The 18,127-nt window shown below is 47.3% G+C and overlaps 2 long non-coding RNA genes across 2 annotated transcripts in view; one reads left to right on the top strand and one right to left on the bottom strand.

Annotated features, from left to right (window-relative positions):
• Positions 1–9,462, bottom strand: part of LOC308193025 — a 471,820-nt gene extending 462,358 nt beyond the window's left edge. The window contains exon 1 of the long non-coding RNA XR_013949321.1: positions 5,898–9,462. This is a non-coding gene — a long non-coding RNA (uncharacterized lncRNA). The remainder of the gene's footprint in view (positions 1–5,897) is intronic.
• LOC308193027 overlaps positions 1–16,012 on the top strand; it is a 34,422-nt gene extending 18,410 nt beyond the window's left edge. Inside the window, exon 2 of the long non-coding RNA XR_013949323.1 lies at positions 9,457–16,012. This is a non-coding gene — a long non-coding RNA (uncharacterized lncRNA). The remainder of the gene's footprint in view (positions 1–9,456) is intronic.
• The last annotated feature ends 2,115 nt before the right edge of the window (positions 16,013–18,127 follow it).

Raw genomic sequence — 18,127 nt, 5'->3', positions numbered from 1 at the left:
AGGTTGTGGATGATAGACCCTGAGCATAGGAATAGTATGGCTTTAAAGAAGGCATGGGTTGAGATGTGTAGGAAGGCTAGTTGTGGGAGGTTTAGTCCGATAGTGACTATTATTAGTCCTAGTTGGCTGGATGTTGAGAAAGCAATGATTTTTTTGATGTCATTTTGGGTTAGGGCGCATGTGGCAGCAAATAGGGTTGATAGAGCACCTAGGCATAGGCAGGCAGTTAGGGCTGTCTGGTTGGTGGCTAGCAGGGGGTGCATGCGGATGAGCAGGAAGATTCCGGCTACTACTATGGTACTGGAGTGCAGTAGGGCTGACACTGGGGTGGGGCCTTCTATTGCTGCGGGCAGTCATGGGTGGAGTCCAAATTGGGCGGATTTTCCTGCGGCTGCGAGGATTAATCCTATGAGGGGGAGGATTGGGGTTTGGTGGGGGTGTACGGCTTGTTGGATCTCTCAGGTGTTGAATGTTGAAGCTAGTCATGCTATGCTCAGGATCAGTCCGATGTCTCCGATTCGGTTGTAGATTACGGCTCGTAGGGCGGCGGTGTTGGCATCTGCTCGGCCTTGTCATCAGCCGATGAGAAGGAAGGACATGATTCGTACTCCTTCCCAGCCTACGAATAGGAGGAATATGTTGTTTGCGGTTGTTAGGAGGAGTATGGCGACTAGGAATGTCAGTAGGTAGGTGAAAAATTTTGTTACGTATGGCTCTGAGGCCATGTATCATATGGCGAATTGTAGGATTGATCATGTTACAAATAGGGCGATTGGAAGAAATGTTATTGAGTATTGGTCTATTTTTAGGCTCAGGGGGATTTTAAAGTTTATAATGAATTTTCACTCCCAGTGGCAGGTGACAGATTCTACTCCCGAGTAGATGAATGCGGTTGTAGGGGCTAGGCTAATTAGGAATGCGGTTTTAACAGCGCGGGTGGTGGCTTGTGGGGTGTTTTTAAAGTTTTTAAATAGAAATGGCAGGATGATTGGGGTTAGGAGGATTGTCAGCGTGAGTAGTGTGAGGGAGTTGATTAGTAGTGTGGGGTTCACTACTTTTACTTGGATTTGCACCAAGATGGGTGGTTCCTAAGACCAGTGGATTGCTGTTATCCTTTAAAAGTAAGGGGGCTGAGGTTTTAGGCTCAGATGTAAGAGTTAGCAGCTCTTGTTGGTTAAACCCTCCCCTCGGCAGGTAAGAAGGTTTGAACTTCTATTCTTAGAATCACAGTCTAATGTTTGGTTTAAACTATACTTGCATGAGGGGATTCCGGAGATCAGTTCGGGTTTGAGGATTAGGAGGAATATTGGGATAATGTGGAGTGTTATGAGCGGGTGTTCTCGCGTGGTTGAGTTTTGCATAGATGTGATGTGGGAGGGGATTGAGCCTCGTTGGGTCATTAGTAGTATGAATAAGGTGTAGGAGGCGGTTAGTAGGGTTGCGATTCCTGTTAGGATGATCGTGAAGGCAGATCAGTTGAATAAGGTGATTATAATGGTTAGCTCTGCTATGAGGTTTGTTGTTGGGGGTAAGGCTATGTTTGTTAGATTGGCCAGCAATCATCAGGTAGCTATGAGTGGTAGGAGAGGTTGTAGGCCTCGTGTGAGTAGTAGAATTCGGCTGTGCGTACGTTCATAGTTTGTGTTGGCTAGGCAGAATAGTATGGAGGAAGTTAGTCCATGGGAAATTATTAGGATCATTGCCCCTGAGAATGATCAGTGGGTTTGGATTATTCCTGCGGCGATAACTAGGCCTATGTGGCTAACGGATGAATAAGCGATTAGTGATTTTAGGTCTGTCTGTCGTAGGCAGATTGAGCTAGTCATTAGGGCGCCTCATAGGGCCAGGGTTAGGAAGGGGTAGTGCAGGAGGTTGGACAGTGGGCCCATAAATAGAGTGACTCGTATAATTCCGTATCCTCCTAGCTTTAGTAGTAGGGCGGCGAGGAGTATTGAGCCTGCGATGGGTGCTTCTACGTGGGCTTTTGGCAGTCAGAGGTGTAGGCCGTATAGTGGGGCTTTTACTATGAATGCTATGAGCAGTGCTAGACCTGATAGTATTCCTGTCCATGAGGTGGATAGGGTTGGGTGGGTTAGTTGTAGGGTTGGCAGGTGCAGGGTGCCAATTTTCACGTATAGGTGTATGATTGTGATTAGCAGGGGTAGAGAGCTTACTGGCGTGTAGAATAGCAGGTAGATGCCAGCGCTTAGGCGTTCTGGTTGGTTCCCCCATCGGGTGTTTAAGATTAGGGTGGGAATGAGGGTTGCTTCAAATGAGATGTAAAATAGTGCTAGTTCTGTGGTGGAAAAGGCTAGTAGGATGAATGGCTGGACTGCGACTAAGGTTGAGATAAAGATTCGTTTGCGTTGTAGGGGTTCTTGTTGCAGGTGGTTTTGGCTTGCTATGATTATGAGTGGGAGTAGTCAGCAGGATAGTACTAGGAGGGGGGATGAGATTTGGTCAATTCCTGTTCAGTTGGATAAAAATTTGTAGGGGTAGTAGGTTGGGATTAATCACTGTAGGCTTAGGGCAGCGATTAGGAGGCTGTATAAGGTGGTGTTAGTCCATAGAAATTTTGGTGGAGACAGCAGGGCTGTTGGAAGAAGTATGATTGTGGGTAGGATGATTTTTAGCATTGCAGGAGGTTTAGGTTGTGTAGATGGTCGGAGCCATGTGTGCGGGTGGAGGCTACTAGGATGGCCAGGCCTGTGCCCGCCTCACACGCTGAGAAGGTTAGCATGAGAATTGGTACCACGGTGAATGAGGAGACTTGGTTTTCGATGGATCATATTGATAGGCCTACGAATATCGATAATATTATGCTTTCAAGGCATAGTAGGGCGGATACTAGGTGGGTTCGGTGGAAGGCTAGCCCTAGTCCGCTGAAAATGAAGGCTGAGTAGAAGCTTAAATGTAGGGGCGACATAAGAAAGTTACAGGGTTGGCTGTAATCTGCTGGGTCGAAACCAGCTATCTTTTTGGTTAGACTAACTTTCTGTTATTCTGCTCATTCTAGGCCCCCTTGAATTCACTCGTAGGCCAGTCCGAGTGTTAGGAGAAGGAGGATCACTACAGTTCAGGTGAGGGTCATTAGGGGGGATTGGAGTTGGACGGCTCATGGCAGGGGGAGTAGGAGGGCGATTTCTAGGTCGAATAGGACGAACAGGATGGCTACTGAGGAAGAATCGGACTGAGAATGGTAATCGAGCAGATCCAAGTGGGTCGAATCCACATTCGTACGGTGAGAGTTTCTCTGAGTCGGGGTTTATTTGGGCGAGTCAGAAGTTTAATGCGGTTAGGGCGGCGCTTAGGATTGATGATAGGGCGAATATGAACATGAGTGCGTTCATTGCTCTCCTCTGGGTTTATACCAGATTCTAGAGATTGGAAGTCAATTGTAATTAATATACTAGAAGAGCAAGATCCTCATCAGTAGATGGTTATGTAGAGGAATAGTCAGATGACGTCTACGAAGTGTCAGTATCAGGCTGCTGCCTCGAATCCGAAGTGGTGGTCTGATGTAAAGTGGAACTTGATCAGTCGGAAGAGGCAGACGGTCAGGAAGGAGGATCCGATGATTACGTGGAGTCCGTGGAATCCAGTGGCAACGAAGAAGGTAGATCCGTAGACGCTATCGGCGATTGAGAATGGGGCTTCGTGGTATTCTATTGCTTGTAGGGCTGTGAAGTAGAATCCCAAGAGGATCGTTAGGGTTAGGGCGTGGATGGCATGTTTTCGGTTTCCTTCTGTGATGCTGTGATGGGCTCACGTTACGGTAACGCCTGAGGCTAGTAGGATGGCTGTGTTTAGTAGGGGGACTTCTATCGGGTTGAGTGGTTTAATTCCTGTTGGGGGTCATTGGCCTCCTAGTTCTGGGGTTGGGGCCAGGCTCGAGTGGAAGAACGCTCAGAAGAACCCTAAGAAGAAGAATGCTTCGGATGTGATGAAAAGGATTATGCCGTATCGTAGGCCTTTTTGGACTGTGGGAGTGTGATGGCCTTGGAAGGTGCTTTCTCGTACAATGTCTCGTCATCATTGGAGTATTACTAGGAGTATTGAGATGAGGCCTAGGGTTAGTAGTATGGATGAGTTGTAGTGGAATCACATGATTAATCCTGAGGTTGTGAGTAGGGCGGCGGCTGCCCCGAAGATTGGTCAAGGGCTTGGGTCAACTATGTGGTATGAGTGTGCTTGGTGTGCCATTAGATGTTTTCTTGTAAGTATAGGCTTAGAAGGAGCACGAAGACGTAGGCCTGGATTATGGCTACTGCTACTTCTAGGATGGTTAGGAGTAGTAGGATGATTATTGTTAGGATGGATACTGCAGGAAGGGTGGGTATTAATGCAATGGAGGCTGTAGAGATGAGTTGGATGAGTAAGTGTCCTGCTGTAAGGTTGGCTGTAAGGCGGACTCCGAGGGCTAGGGGGCGGATTAGTAGGCTGGTTGTTTCGATCAGGATTAGTGCGGGGATTAGGGGTGTAGGGGTACCTTCGGGTAATAGGTGGGCTAAAGAGGCTGATGGTTGGTTTCGTAGGCCTGTTAGTAGTGTGGCGAGCCATAGTGGGAAGGCTAGGGCTATGTTCATAGATAGTTGGGTGGTTGGGGTGAATGTATATGGAAGGAGGCCTAGAAGGTTGATTGTAAGAAGTATGATTATTAGGGATGTAAATATTATGGCTCATTTGTGGCCATTTTTGTTGAGTGGGACTATTAGTTGTTTTGTGATTAGGTGAAGGAGTCATGTTTGGATAGTAGAAAGGCGGTTGTTGATTCATCGGTTGTTTGGGGACGGGAATAGTAGGGCTGGGAAGAGTAGGGATAGTAGGATTAAGGGGATGCCAAATAGATTGGGGCTGGAAAATTGGTCAAAGAAGCTTAGGTTCATGGTCAGGATCATGGTGTGGGTTTGGTAGTGAGGGAGGTCTTATTTGATGGGGGGTTGGTTGTGGTGAAGGCTAGTAGTTTTGGTTGGATGAGGAGTGCTAGGGTTAATCAGGTTATAATTATGATTGAAAATCATGGTGCGGGGTTAAGCTGTGGCATATCATTAAGGAGGGGGAAGTCCCTCTTTGGCTAGCTTAAAAGGCTAGTGCTGTTGCATAGCTTCTTAATGATTAGGATGATGATAGAAGGGACGATCAGGCCTCGAAATGTGGGAGTGGGGTTGATTCTACTACAATGGGTATGTAGCTGTGATTAGCCCCGCAAATTTCTGAGCATTGTCCGTAAAAAATCCCAGGCCGGGTGGTAATGAATGAAGTTTGGTTTAGTCGGCCTGGGATTGCGTCTGTTTTAACTCCGAGCGTTGGGACTGCTCAGGAGTGGAGTACGTCTCCTGCAGTAATGATCACGCGGATGGGGGATTCTATTGGGATAACTACGCGGTGGTCAACTTCTAGCAGTCGGAAGTGGCCGTTGGGTAAGTCTGGGGTGGGCACTATGTAGGAGTCGAATGATAGGTCTTTGAAGTCTGTGTATTCGTAGCTTCAGTATCATTGGTGGTCGATGGCTTTTAGGGTGAGGTCTGGTTCGTCGATTTCGTCCATTATGTAGAGGATTTGTAGGGATGGGAGGGCGAGGAGTACCAGGACGATAGCAGGTAGGATTGTCCAGATCAGCTCTACTTCTTGGGCGTCTACAGCATTGGACGGAGTTTTTCTGTTAGTATGTGGGCTAAAAGGTAGAGAACTAGGCTGCAGATAGCTAGGGCAACGATTAGGGCGTGGTCGTGGAATTCAACGAGTTCTTCTATGATGGGTGATGAGGCGTCTTGGAATCCTAGTTGGGAGTGGTTGGCCACATGAGATGTACAGGATTTTTACCTGTGATTTAGTCTTGACAAGGCTATGTAATTGGTTTACTAACGTCTCATAAGAAAGAAGCATGAGCGGTTAACCTCCTGGGAGACCCAGAAAACTTCACCCCAGCAAACCCGCTAGTAACCCCACCACACATCAAGCCAGAATGATACTTCCTATTCGCCTACGCCATCCTACGTTCAATCCCAAATAAACTAGGAGGCGTATTAGCACTGGCCGCCTCCGTACTGATCCTATTCCTAATCCCATTCCTGCACAAATCAAAACAACGAGCAATAACATTCCGACCACTCTCCCAGCTCCTATTCTGAGTACTAGTCGCCGACCTCCTCGTCCTAACATGAGTAGGAAGCCAACCCGTCGAACACCCATTCATCATCATCGGCCAACTCGCTTCAATCGCCTACTTCACTATCCTCCTATTTCTCCTCCCCGCCGCAAGCGCCCTAGAAAACAAAATACTCAACTGCTAAATACTCTAATAGTTTATAAAAACATTGGTCTTGTAAACCAAAGATTGAAGACTTACCACTTCTTAGAGTACCCCAAACTCAGAAAAAAAGGACTCAAACCTTTATCTCCAGCTCCCAAAGCTGGCATTTTCAATAAACTATTCTCTGACCCTAACCCCTAAACCGCCCGAATAGCACCCCGCGACAACCCCCGCACAAGCTCCAATACAACAAACAAAGTCAACAACAGCCCCCAACCCGCCACTAAAAACATCCCTGCCCCATGTGAATAAAACATGGAAACTCCACTAAAATCCGACCGAACAACAAACACCCCAACATTATTCACAGTAGAAACCCCGAACTTCCAAGCCCCCATAAACCCCCCAAACACCAACCCCCCAAAAACAATTGCCACAAACGCTACTGCACATCCAATCACCCGTCAATCCCCCCAAGCCCCAGGGAAAGGCTCCGCTGCTAAAGCTACTGAATAAACAAACACCACCAGCATACCCCCCAAATACACCATAAACAGCACTAAAGCCACGAACGAAACCCCAAGGCCCAGCAACCACCCGCACCCCGCCACAGACGCTAACACCAAACCAACAACCCCATAATACGGCGAAGGATTCGACGCCACACCCAAAACACCCACCGCAAAGCAAATCCCTAAAAAAAACATAAAATAAGTCATTATTCCTGCCCGGACACTACCCGAGGCCTGCGGCTCGAAAAGCCGCCATTGTTCTCAACTACAGGAACTAACCGCAAGCCCCCAATAATTCTACCCCATCTATGCCATTATGCTTAACCCCCCCCCCCTCCCCCCCCGAGGCGGGGGTATTTGGTTATGCATATTCGTGCATAAATTTATATACCCCATATACATACATACTATAGTACCAGTAATATACATTATATACGGACTATCTTATAAGCAGGTGCTAAACCCATACATGTACACGGCCATTAAACCCTTAAACACACTCCTACCAAACCACCCGGCATGAATGTTCTAGGACCATACCCCACAACACCCAATACAACTCCACTCAAGCGCATAACAAGACCCCATTTTAATGAATGCTCACAGGACATGCTCCAACAACAACTCTCCACCACATATCTCATGCAGTTCGTATCAGACGGATTTATTAATCGTACTCCTCACGTGAAATCAGCAACCCGTTGCACATAATGTCCGGTATGACTAGCTTCAGGCCCATACGTTCCCCCTAAACCCCTCGCCCTCCTCACATTTTTGCGCCTCTGGTTCCTCGGTCAGGGCCATCCATTGGGTTCACTCACCCCTCCTTGCCCTTCAAAGTGGCATCTGTGAGTACTTTCACCTTCTCAATGCGTAATCGCGGCATGTTCCAGCTTTTTGGCGCCTCTGGTTCCTCTTATTTTTTCCGGGGTTACCTCACAGGTGGCTATTCCCAGTGATCTCGGGGGTCCCACAATCTAAGCCTGGACACACCTGCCTCACGGCCTATCCTATATTTCAAGGGTCCCTCGATGAGACGGTTGGCGTATATGGGGAATCATCCTGACACTGATGCACTTTGACCACATTCAGTTAATGTTACCTCCACCCTCCGGGTTAAATGGGGCTATTGGATGAATGCTCGTTGGACATAGCACAAAACAACAAATCATTAAGCGCAACCCCTGCGCTTCACAAACTAAACCAGTAAACTTTCGCTAACCACCATGTAGCATAAACCTTCATCGCCCAATCCCAGCAAACTACCTCTAAAACTCCATTAATCATCCCTTCCATGACATCATCGGAACGATGTACATATACACACAAACACATACAAAATAACTTAAACTTATTAGAGAAACTCCAGTACTAAAAATAGTAAACACAAGCAATAATTTCATATACTTCACTCTCACTCACCACTCAACTATCAGCTAACCACACCCCCGTCCACATAGCTTAACACAAAGCATGGCACTGAAGTTGCCAAGATGGCATAAAACATGCCTGCGGACAAAAGACTTAGTCCTAACCTTACGGTTGGTTTTTGCTAAATATATACATGCAAGTATCCGCGCCCCAGTGTAAACGCCCTCGACCACCTACCCCCATACAGGCCTTGAGGAGCGGGTATCAGGCACACCCAAGTAGTAGCCCAAGACGCCTCGCTAAGCCACGCCCCCACGGGTATTCAGCAGTAATTAACATTAAGCAATGAGTGCAAACTTGACTTAGTTATAGCAACAGCCTAACTTCAAGGGTTGGTAAATCTTGTGCCAGCCACCGCGGTCATACAAGAAACCCAAATCAACCGTCCTATTGACACGGCGTAAAGAGTGGTAAAATGCCTATCCTAGCTAACTAAGATCAAAATGCAACTGAGCTGTCATAAGCCCAAGATGCACCTAAACACACCATTAAGATGATCTTAGGAACTAACGACTGATTTAAACCCACGAAAGCCAGGGCCCAAACTGGGATTAGATACCCCACTATGCCTGGCCCTAAATCTTGATACTTACTTTACCGAAGTATCCGCCAGAGAACTACGAGCACAAACGCTTAAAACTCTAAGGACTTGGCGGTGCCCCAAACCCACCTAGAGGAGCCTGTTCTACAATCGATAATCCCCGATTAACCCAACCACCCCTTGCCAACACAGCCTACATACCGCCGTCGCCAGCCCACCTCGAATGAGAGCACAACAGTGGACACAATAGCACCCCGCTAATAAGACAGGTCAAGGTATAGCCTATGGAGTGGAAGAAATGGGCTACATTCCCTATTCATAGGGCACACGGAAAGAAGCGTGAAACCACTTCTGGAAGGCGGATTTAGCAGTAAAGTGGGACAATAGAGCCTACTTTAAGCCGGCCCTGGGGCACGTACATACCGCCCGTCACCCTCCTCAAAAGCCACATCCCACATAACTAATACCATAAATACGCTGAAGATGAGGTAAGTCGTAACAAGGTAAGTGTACCGGAAGGTGTACTTAGAATATCAAGACGTAGCTATAACACCAAAGCACTCAGCTTACACCTGAAAGATATCTACTAGACCGGATCGTCTTGAAGCCCCCCCTCTAGCTCAACCACACAAATAGTACACCAAAACTAAAGAATTTACTAAACTAATTAAACTAAAGCATTTTACAGTCTTAGTATAGGCGATAGAAAAGACACTTAGACGCGATAGAGACCCCAGTACCGTAAGGGAAAGATGAAATAGCAGTGAAACAATCAAAGCGACAGACAGCAAAGATCAACCCTTGTACCTTTTGCATCATGGTTTAGCGAGAACAACCAAGCAAAGTGAACTAAAGTTTGCCCCCCCGAAACCCAAGCGAGCTACTTTCAAGCAGTTAAAGAGAGCGAACCCGTCTCTGTTGCAAAAGAGTGGGATGACTTGTCAGTAGAGGTGAAAAGCCAACCGAGCTGGGTGATAGCTGGTTACCTGTGAAACGAATCTAAGTTCCCCCTTAATCCTCCCTACCGGACATCCTGAACCCTAATGAGATGATTAAGAGCTATTTAATGGAGGGACAGCTCCATTAAAAAAGGACACAACCTCGACTAGCGGATAATTCTTACTACTGATCCTACCGTGGGCCCTAAAGCAGCCATCAAAAAAGAGTGCGTCAAAGCTCCACCACCTAAAAATACCAAAATAAGATGATTCCCTTATCACAAACAGGTCAACCTATGAATATAGGAGAATTAATGCTAAAATAAGTAACTCAGGGCCACACCCCTCTAACGGCGCAAGCTTACATAGAAACATTATTAACAGACCTAGACAGATACAAAAACCCCTACAAGACCACGTATTAACTAACCCTGTTAACCCGACTCAGGAGCGCCTATAAGAGCGATTAAAATCTGTGAAAGGAACTCGGCAAATTAATAAGGCCCGACTGTTTACCAAAAACATAGCCTTCAGCAAATTAAACAAGTATTGAAGGTGATGCCTGCCCGGTGACTTAGGTTTAACGGCCGCGGTATCCTAACCGTGCAAAGGTAGCGCAATCAATTGTCCCATAAATCGAGACTTGTATGAATGGCTAAACGAGGTCTTAACTGTCTCTCACAGATAATCAGTGAAATTGATCTCCCCGTGCAAAAGCGGGGATGTGAACATAAGACGAGAAGACCCTGTGGAACTTAAAAATCAACGACCACCGCGAATCCTCAATCAACCCCACTGGGGCCACTACCATCGCAGAGCCTGGTCGATATTTTTCGGTTGGGGCGACCTTGGAGGAGAACAAATCCTCCAAAAACAAGACCATACCTCTTTACCTAGAGCTACCCCTCAAAGTGCTAACAGTGACCAGACCCAATATAATTGATTAATGGACCAAGCTACCCCAGGGATAACAGCGCAATCCCCCTCAAGAGCCCATATCGACAGGGGGGTTTACGACCTCGATGTTGGATCAGGACATCCTAATGGTGCAGCCGCTATTAAGGGTTCGTTTGTTCAACGATTAACAGTCCTACGTGATCTGAGTTCAGACCGGAGCAATCCAGGTCGGTTTCTATCTATGACACACTCTCCCCAGTACGAAAGGACCGGGAAAGTGGGGCCAATACCACAAGCACGCCCCCCCCCTCTAAGCAGTGAAACCAACTAAACCGTGAAGAGGGCCTTCCCCCACCACTTTCAATCCTAGAAAAGGACCAGCTAGAGTGGCAGAGCCCGGCAAGTGCAGAAGGCTTAAGCCCTTTCCCCAGAGGTTCAAATCCTCTCCCTAGCTTCACCCATGATTCAAATAACAACACTAAGCTGCCTCATTATATCCCTCCTATACATCATCCCAATCCTGATTGCCGTAGCCTTCCTAACCCTAGCAGAACGGAAAATCCTAAGCTACATACAATCCCGCAAAGGCCCTAACGTTGTCGGGCCTTTTGGCCTACTTCAACCATTTGCGGACGGACTGAAACTATTTACCAAAGAGCCCATCCGACCCTCTACCTCTTCCCCACTTCTATTCATTCTGATACCAATACTAGCCCTTGTCCTAGCCCTCACCACTTGAGCACCACTACCACTCCCATTTCCCCTAGCAGATCTAAACCTCGGAGTTCTCTTCCTAATAGCCATGTCAAGCCTAGCCGTCTACTCAGTCCTATGATCAGGCTGAGCCTCGAACTCAAAATACGCACTAATCGGAGCCCTACGGGCAGTAGCACAGACCATTTCATACGAAGTGACACTGGCCATAATCCTGCTATCAATAATCATACTAAGCGGAAGCTACACACTCAGCTCCTTTGCCGTCGCACAGGAGCCTCTATACTTCATTTTCTCCTCATGACCCCTAGCAATAATATGATACGTATCCACCCTAGCAGAGACAAACCGAGCTCCTTTTGACCTCACAGAGGGCGAATCTGAGCTAGTCTCAGGGTTTAACGTTGAATACGCCGCAGGACCCTTCGCCTTATTCTTCCTAGCTGAATATGCGAACATTATGCTAATAAATACACTTACAGCCATCATATTCCTAAACCCAAGCGCCCTAGGGCCACCCACAGAACTATTCCCCGTCATCCTAGCCACAAAAGTCCTCCTACTATCTTCTGGTTTCTTATGGGTCCGAGCTTCATACCCACGATTCCGATATGACCAACTAATGCACCTACTATGAAAAAACTTCCTACCCCTCACACTAGCTCTGTGCCTCTGACACATCAGCATACCTATCTGCTATGCAGGCCTACCTCCTTACATAAGGAAATGTGCCTGAACTACAAAGGGTCACTATGATAAAGTGAACATAGAGGTATAACAGCCCTCTCATTTCCTGTTGACCTTAGAAAAGTAGGAATTGAACCCACACAAGAGAAATCAAAATTCTCCATACTTCCCTTATATTATTTTCTAGTAGAGTCAGCTAATCAAGCTATCGGGCCCATACCCCGAAAATGATGGTTTAACCCCCTCCTCTACTAATGAACCCTTACGCGACCCCAATCATAACCTTCAGCCTCATCTTGGGCACCACAATCACAATTTCCAGCAACCACTGAGTTCTGGCCTGGACAGGACTGGAGATCAACGCACTAGCCATCATTCCCCTAATTGCCAAATCCCACCACCCACGAGCAGTAGAAGCCGCAACGAAATACTTCCTAACCCAAGCAGCTGCTTCCGCCCTGGTCCTATTCTCTAGCATAACCAATGCCTGAGTCACCGGCCAATGAGACATCACACAAATAAACCACCCAACCTCCTGTCTACTACTGACAGCAGCAATCGCTATTAAACTGGGCCTAGTGCCATTTCACTTCTGATTCCCAGAAGTACTACAAGGATCGCCACTAATAACAGCCCTGCTACTCTCGACCCTCATAAAATTCCCCCCACTAACCCTGCTCCTACTAACATCCAAATCCCTCGACCCAGCTCTACTCACCGCCATGGCCCTAGCCTCAACAGCACTAGGAGGCTGAATAGGACTGAACCAAACACAAACACGCAAAATCCTAGCCTTCTCGTCCATCTCCCACTTAGGCTGAATCGCCATCATCCTAGTTTACAGCCCCAAATTGGCCTTACTTACCTTCTACCTATACACAATCATAACATCAGCCGTATTCCTAGCCCTTAACAAAATCAAAGCCCTTAACCTATCCATGATCACAACCTCATGAACAAAAACCCCAGTGCTAAACGCCACCCTAATACTAGTACTTTTATCCCTAGCAGGCCTCCCCCCATTAACAGGCTTTATACCAAAGTGACTTATCATCCAAGAACTAACTAAACAGGAAATAACACCAGCAGCCATGGCAATTGCCATGCTATCACTGCTCAGCCTCTTCTTCTACCTACGCCTCGCATACCACTCAACAATTACCCTTCCCCCCAACTCCTCTAACCACATAAAACAATGATACACTAGCAAAGCCCCAAGCACACCTACTGCGGTCCTTGCCTCACTATCAATCCTCTTACTTCCCCTGTCCCCAATAATACATGCCATTGTCTAGAAACTTAGGATAACACCCCAAACCGAAGGCCTTCAAAGCCTTAAATAAGAGTTAAACCCTCTTAGTTTCTGCACATTAAGACTTACAGAATATTAACCTGTATCTTCTGAATGCAAGTCAGACGCTTTAATTAAGCTAAAGCCTCCCTAGACAGATGGGCTTCGATCCCACAAAACTCTAGTTAACAGCTAAATGCCTAAACCAATTGGCTTCTGCCTACAAAGACCCTGACGCACCCTAGTGCGCATCGATGAGCTTGCAACTCAACATGAATTTCACTACAGAGCCGATAAGAAGAGGAATTAAACCTCTGTAAAAAGGACTACAGCCTAACGCTTCAACACTCAGCCATCTTACCCGTCACCTTCATCAACCGATGACTATTTTCCACTAACCATAAGGATATTGGCACCCTGTACCTCATCTTCGGGGCATGAGCAGGAATAGTCGGCACCGCACTCAGCCTATTAATCCGCGCAGAACTAGGACAACCAGGAACTCTCCTAGGCGACGACCAAATTTACAATGTAATCGTTACCGCTCACGCCTTTGTAATAAGCTTCTTTATAGTCATACCCATCATGATCGGAGGATTCGGCAACTGATTAGTCCCCCTCATAATCGGTGCCCCCGACATAGCATTCCCGCGAATAAACAACATAAGCTTTTGACTCCTCCCCCCATCATTCCTCCTCCTACTAGCCTCATCCACTGTAGAAGCTGGCGCCGGCACAGGCTGAACTGTCTACCCTCCCCTAGCAGGTGACCTTGCCCACGCCGGAGCTTCAGTAGACCTGGCTATCTTCTCACTCCACTTAGCCGGTATCTCCTCCATCCTTGGGGCCATCAACTTTATCACCACAGCCATCAACATAAAACCCCCCGCACTCTCACAATACCAAACCCCACTATTTGTCTGATCCGTACTAATTACCGCCATCCTACTCCTTCTATCACTCCCCGTACTCGCCGCCGGTATTACAATATTACTAACTGATCGAAACCTAAACACCACATTCTTCGACCCCGCTGGAGGAGGAGACCCAATCCTGTACCAACACCTATTCTGATTCTTCGGACACCCAGAAGTCTATATTCTGATCCTACCGGGGTTCGGAATCATCTCACACGTAGTCACGTACTACTCAGGCAAAAAGGAGCCCATCGGCTACATGGGAATAGTCTGAGCCATACTATCCATCGGCTTCCTAGGATTCATCGTCTGAGCTCACCACATGTTTACAGTAGGAATAGACGTTGATACCCGAGCCTACTTTACATCAGCCACTATAATCATTGCCATCCCTACCGGAATCAAAGTATTTAGCTGACTAGCCACCCTGCACGGAGGAACAATCAAATGAGACCCCCCCAATACTATGAGCTCTAGGATTTATCTTCCTATTTACCATCGGAGGATTAACAGGAATCGTTCTTGCAAACTCTTCCCTAGACATCGCCCTGCACGACACGTACTACGTAGTTGCCCACTTCCACTACGTCCTATCCATAGGCGCCGTCTTTGCCATTCTAGCAGGATTTACTCACTGATTCCCACTACTCACTGGGTTTACCCTACACCAAACATGAGCAAAAGCCCACTTCGGGGTAATATTTACAGGAGTAAACCTAACGTTCTTCCCCCAGCACTTCCTAGGCCTAGCAGGAATACCCCGACGATACTCGGACTATCCCGACGCCTACACACTATGAAACACCATTTCCTCCATCGGCTCCCTAATCTCAATAGTAGCCGTAATCATACTAATATTCATCATCTGAGAAGCCTTTTCGGCCAAACGAAAAGTCCTACAACCAGAACTAACTACCACAAACGTTGAATGAATCCACGGCTGCCCTCCCCCATACCATACTTTCGAGGAACCGGCCTTCGTCCAAGTACAAGAAAGGAAGGAATCGAACCCTCACATCCTGGTTTCAAGCCAACTGCATTCACCGCTCATGCTTCTTTCTTATGAGACGTTAGTAAACCAATTACATAGCCTTGTCAAGACTAAATCACAGGTAAAAATCCTGTACATCTCATGTGGCCAACCACTCCCAACTAGGATTCCAAGACGCCTCATCACCCATCATAGAAGAACTCGTTGAATTCCACGACCACGCCCTAATCGTTGCCCTAGCTATCTGCAGCCTAGTTCTCTACCTTTTAGCCCACATACTAACAGAAAAACTCTCGTCCAATGCTGTAGACGCCCAAGAAGTAGAGCTGATCTGGACAATCCTACCTGCTATCGTCCTGGTACTCCTCGCCCTCCCATCCCTACAAATCCTCTACATAATGGACGAAATCGACGAACCAGACCTCACCCTAAAAGCCATCGGCCACCAATGATACTGAAGCTACGAATACACAGACTTCAAAGACCTATCATTCGACTCCTACATAGTGCCCACCCCAGACTTACCCAACGGCCACTTCCGACTGCTAGAAGTTGACCACCGCGTAGTTATCCCAATAGAATCCCCCATCCGCGTGATCATTACTGCAGGAGACGTACTCCACTCCTGAGCAGTCCCAACGCTCGGAGTTAAAACAGACGCAATCCCAGGCCGACTAAACCAAACTTCATTCATTACCACCCGGCCTGGGATTTTTTACGGACAATGCTCAGAAATTTGCGGGGCTAATCACAGCTACATACCCATTGTAGTAGAATCAACCCCACTCCCACATTTCGAGGCCTGATCGTCCCTTCTATCATCATCCTAATCATTAAGAAGCTATGCAACAGCACTAGCCTTTTAAGCTAGCCAAAGAGGGACTTCCCCCTCCTTAATGATATGCCACAGCTTAACCCCGCACCATGATTTTCAATCATAATTATAACCTGATTAACCCTAGCACTCCTCATCCAACCAAAACTACTAGCCTTCACCACAACCAACCCCCCATCAAATAAGACCTCCCTCACTACCAAACCCACACCATGATCCTGACCATGAACCTAAGCTTCTTTGACCAATTTTCCAGCCCCAATCTATTTGGCATCCCCTTAATCCTACTATCCCTACTCTTCCCAGCCCTACTATTCCCGTCCCCAAACAACCGATGAATCAACAACCGCCTTTCTACTATCCAAACATGACTCCTTCACCTAATCACAAAACAACTAATAGTCCCACTCAACAAAAATGGCCACAAATGAGCCATAATATTTACATCCCTAATAATCATACTTCTTACAATCAACCTTCTAGGCCTCCTTCCATATACATTCACCCCAACCACCCAACTATCTATGAACATAGCCCTAGCCTTCCCACTATGGCTCGCCACACTACTAACAGGCCTACGAAACCAACCATCAGCCTCTTTAGCCCACCTATTACCCGAAGGTACCCCTACACCCCTAATCCCCGCACTAATCCTGATCGAAACAACCAGCCTACTAATCCGCCCCCTAGCCCTCGGAGTCCGCCTTACAGCCAACCTTACAGCAGGACACTTACTCATCCAACTCATCTCTACAGCCTCCATTGCATTAATACCCACCCTTCCTGCAGTATCCATCCTAACAATAATCATCCTACTACTCCTAACCATCCTAGAAGTAGCAGTAGCCATAATCCAGGCCTACGTCTTCGTGCTCCTTCTAAGCCTATACTTACAAGAAAACATCTAATGGCACACCAAGCACACTCATACCACATAGTTGACCCAAGCCCTTGACCAATCTTCGGGGCAGCCGCCGCCCTACTCACAACCTCAGGATTAATCATGTGATTCCACTACAACTCATCCATACTACTAACCCTAGGCCTCATCTCAATACTCCTAGTAATACTCCAATGATGACGAGACATTGTACGAGAAAGCACCTTCCAAGGCCATCACACTCCCACAGTCCAAAAAGGCCTACGATACGGCATAATCCTTTTCATCACATCCGAAGCATTCTTCTTCTTAGGGTTCTTCTGAGCGTTCTTCCACTCGAGCCTGGCCCCAACCCCAGAACTAGGAGGCCAATGACCCCCAACAGGAATTAAACCACTCAACCCGATAGAAGTCCCCCTACTAAACACAGCCATCCTACTAGCCTCAGGCGTTACCGTAACGTGAGCCCATCACAGCATCACAGAAGGAAACCGAAAACACGCCATCCACGCCCTAACCCTAACGATCCTCCTGGGATTCTACTTCACAGCCCTACAAGCAATAGAATACCACGAAGCCCCATTCTCAATCGCCGATAGCGTCTACGGATCTACCTTCTTCGTTGCCACTGGATTCCACGGACTCCACGTAATCATCGGATCCTCCTTCCTGACCGTCTGCCTCTTCCGACTGATCAAGTTCCACTTTACATCAGACCACCACTTCGGATTCGAGGCAGCAGCCTGATACTGACACTTCGTAGACGTCATCTGACTATTCCTCTACATAACCATCTACTGATGAGGATCTTGCTCTTCTAGTATATTAATTACAATTGACTTCCAATCTCTAGAATCTGGTATAAACCCAGAGGAGAGCAATGAACGCACTCATGTTCATATTCGCCCTATCATCAATCCTAAGCGCCGCCCTAACCGCATTAAACTTCTGACTCGCCCAAATAAACCCCGACTCAGAGAAACTCTCACCGTACGAATGTGGATTCGACCCACTTGGATCTGCTCGATTACCATTCTCAGTCCGATTCTTCCTCAGTAGCCATCCTGTTCGTCCTATTCGACCTAGAAATCGCCCTCCTACTCCCCCTGCCATGAGCCGTCCAACTCCAATCCCCCCTAATGACCCTCACCTGAACTGTAGTGATCCTCCTTCTCCTAACACTCGGACTGGCCTACGAGTGAATTCAAGGGGGCCTAGAATGAGCAGAATAACAGAAAGT

This window comes from Anser brachyrhynchus (genome assembly GCF_964034855.1).
Source record: "Anser brachyrhynchus genome assembly, chromosome: 3".
In the NCBI taxonomy this organism is placed as follows: Eukaryota; Metazoa; Chordata; class Aves; order Anseriformes; family Anatidae; genus Anser; species Anser brachyrhynchus.
This window is presented reverse-complemented; position numbering and strand designations above follow the sequence as displayed.